This window comes from Gasterosteus aculeatus, chromosome 15 (assembly GCF_964276395.1).
Source record: "Gasterosteus aculeatus chromosome 15, fGasAcu3.hap1.1, whole genome shotgun sequence".
NCBI classification, from domain to species: domain Eukaryota; kingdom Metazoa; phylum Chordata; class Actinopteri; order Perciformes; family Gasterosteidae; genus Gasterosteus; species Gasterosteus aculeatus.
In genome coordinates, this window is record NC_135703.1 from 1,960,692 (window position 1) to 1,964,546 (window position 3,855).

The window sequence follows — 3,855 nt, forward strand, 5'->3', positions numbered from 1 at the left end:
CAGTTTCCGATTCCCCGGCGAAGGAAACTGTCACTGTGGGAATTAATTGAATTAATTATTGTTCCCTCTCCCTGTGCAGCTAGATGAAAGCTCACGTAGCAGAGAAAAAGAAAAACCAACTCCAGCGCCGGGTTACACAACCCTGGACCGCCCGCGGAGCCACAGGCGGCGCTGCCCGGTCCGGCCCAGACGGGGCAGAACACGAGGAGCAACCACAACGACATCGCTCACACGCACACACGTACACGCGTGTTCACAGCAGGACTCCAATCTGCTACGACCTGATGGTGCAAAAGTCTCCATTGATCATGTGGTGCATTCGGAAAGTTTTCATAATTCATGCAGCAACACAATTGTACAACGACGAAATGAAACAATACAAAAAGATTTCAAAATGAATAAATAAACAAAAAATATTAATCTAGAAAAACAGATTTTTACATCACGTTGACATAAGTAATCAGACCAGAACCAAGCCTGGTACCAAACCAAATCTGGGACACGGGTGTTGTTGGGTGTGGGGGGGGGGGGCTGCAGAGGGGCTCGCTGTGCTAAATGTAGCCGTGGATGTTGCTCCAGGTTCTTTGTTGACAAAGAACGACGTCCTCAGCTGCTGTTTGCTGTGCGGTTGTCGTCCCCTGCGTCTGCCTTTTCACTCGTTGTGTAACCGTCTTGGAATTCGTCGGCACCACTTAGTGGAGTCAAACTCCTGGCGTGGCGCTTGGCACGCGGGCGTTTTTCTCAATCACCTTTCCCGCCGACGTAAACGGAGGTGCGTTTTGACAGTTGCCGTGGGAACCACAGCCGGCCGCAGGACGTCTTGGGTCCTTTTATTAAATACAAGCTAGTTTTGAACCTCACTACATTGGTTTCAGCTTGAATGACTTTTACACCCTTTATACCTCGCAAGATGTTTTGTAAATTGTGCTGCGATTTTGTACGTATCTGTTTGTTTTAGATCGACATGGAAAGCAGCGCGCGTGGCTTCATCGACGTTTGCTGCTGGTGAAACCGGCGTATTGTTCACAAAACCCGCTTTTAATCGTGCATGGAGGAAACCTGCAAGCCGTCAGCCTCGCTGACAGTTGCAATCGTCAACAGATGTTTACGGATGTTTCACTTGTTAAATTGACTGCTGGTATCCGAATGTTGGAATATGCGTGAAACCACAGTAGCCGAGGGAGACTCTTCTATGTCCTCAGGTTGACGAACTGCTTCCCGTCATTAAAGGGCGCTTTGCGCGTGAGGTTTGCTGCAAAGTTGTGTGTGGCATGTTTTCCAGCAGCCTGAGCCAAACATCTGTCGTTTCATTTTGCACTTGCTAATGAACTTTTTGGGCTTTGCCTCTTTCATCATCGGGGCGGTTGTGCCCCCACCTTGGCACGGGTCCTTCTTTCAAGCCCCGGCTGTGTGCGTGACCGTTTTTTTTCAGATGCCTCCGTTTCCAAAAAGGCATCTGTCAGGTTCCAGATGTCCGCTGCGTCCGGTGCAGCCTGGTGTCTCCGGCTCCAGCGCCCGAGTCTTTGTTTGTTCTGGGCGAACGTGAGCGCTGGGTTTCCTTTCTGTGACTCAGTTTTAAATTACAGAGAGGGGATAAAAAACATCCCATCACTCCATGTTTGGTGAGTAAAAACCCAAGTAGACAATAGTTTAGTTCTGTGCATCTCTGTTGTTGTTGCTCAGACAGCTGCCCCCCCCCAGGTGTCCTTACATCGGATCCCTTTATTACAGAGGATCCCAGCAGTGATGGAAATAACCTGTCGTCGTGGACCAGGTAGTTCGACAGGCCATAAATCAAAGCGCCGTTAGAGGGACGCGAGGAGGGGAAGGTGTGGGAGGGGGGACGGGGGGGGGGGGGTTCAAACGAGGCTAAAGCCGGCAGGGAGACGGAGAACCTTTTTTATTCGCAGCTCATGAAGGTGAAAATAGAACATTAGCCTGAGCTCGCTGAACAAAGTGATCCGGAATCGGGAGTCACTTCATCGGCGAGGTCCAGGTGCATTGTGGGTAGACTGGGGAGGAAGTGGGCCGTCCATTGATGAGCTGAGTCCTCCATGTCTATCGTTTATTAACACCAGATTAAACTTTGAGGCTGATGGAAATGCCGTTTGGTTTTTTGCAGGTATTCAATAATCAGGGTGCACATGCGTCCTCGGGGGTTTGCTCTGACTCTATTTGTCTGTGGTGATTAAAAGCCAGTCTTGGATTTGTTGTACTCCTTCTGGATTTTGCCGATTTTTTTTCTGTGCGGGGGGTTAAATTCCCCGTGGTGTTGCTGAACGAGCCTGCCTCCGTTTCCGCTCCCGCGTTACGGCTGATTGGGTGTGATTGGGTGATTCTGATTGTGCAAACCAAAGGGGGCGGAATGATCTCTGTGATCTCCGCGGTTCACGCCGATTAGCTGCCGCGGCGTCTCGTTGCTGCGGAGTGGAGCGAGAGGACCAAAGTCGAGTGTTTTGAAGACGCCGGCGAGCAGACGGACGGTGTTTTTGAGGACGGAATCCAGGCCTGAGAAGCACGTCTCACGAAGGAAGTCATTCTCCCAACAACCACACGTGTGGTTTCTCCCCCACCCGCCCCCTTTATCGAAAGGGTTCAGCCAAGTCAGTCAACTACAACTAACATGTCTCAGGTCAGCGAAGGTTCTCGCTCATGGGTCAAAGACACCGAGCGTGACTAAAGGTAGTCGACAAAGTCACACACACCAAACCCTCCAGTGCATTTTCCTCTCTGGCCTTCGTGCGACGAACCCTCGGCGAACTTGAGGTTGTCGGGGTCGATCCGAGGAAAGCAGAGCAATCCGCTGCGATGAGAAGCTTCATCTTCCACTTGCAGGAGCCCAGAACTCGCCTGTCAAGTGTTTCGCCATTTTACTCAACCCATCAACAACAACAACAAAAACTAACCTCGGTATCAGATGCGTGTTTTGTTGCGCTGCGACTCCCTGTTTGTTTGCCGTGAATCGGCTGCAGCTGTGAGGATGATCCGTCAGAGAAAAGGAAATCCGGGGGGGGAGCCGTACTCGTCGCTCCCATCGGAAGACTCCACGCAGGGAGACGAGCACAAAGGCGCCTTTGTTCACCTCAAGTGCTTTTTAATATTCACACATCTGGCACCCGCGTTTGGGACAGCAGGCTTCCCCTCCTTTAGAGCCGATCCCTGTGGGGGGGGGGACAGGTGGACGTTATAGGTGCGTCGTCTCGCTCACACACGCCGGGCGACAACGCGGCACAAACGGACGGCTTTGTTCGACGGGTTTAATCGGATAGAAACGGTGCCTTCGCCACAAAGCGTTTTGTTTTTGTCGAAGGCAGATGGGCCCCCCCGTTTCTTCCTCCCCCTCTGTGAGGTGACAGTTACTGACAATCGCTCGCCGCGATGCTCCCCGAGGCCCTCGAGCGGCCGCTTCCAACGTAAGCAACGCGGCGAGAGGAGCTTCAAGCGGCTTACGCTTTGACAACTGTAACTACGTTCAGCAATTAGTCGCCGACTCGCTGGTGTCGACACCCGGCGAAATGAAAGAGACGACCTCTGACTGACAGGAGCGATTCTTCACATTGGCTCTTCTCGTTTTAACCGCCGTGAATGTGCACAGCGGATGACGCCAAGATGCCAGTCCCATTCCACAGGTGTGTGTGCGTGCGTGTGTGTGTGTGTGTGTGTGCGTGTGTGTGCGTGTGTGTGTGTGTGCGTGTGTGTGTGCCGGAAGGTCAAATTGTATCTGCAGACGTTCCAGAGGGAACGAGAGCAGAACAGATCTCAACAGTTCCTCAATCGCTTCGGAGAAAATGACACGGTTTATTTATGTGCAACACGATGGGAAATGAGAAGCGTCTCCGCCCGCCGAGCGACTCT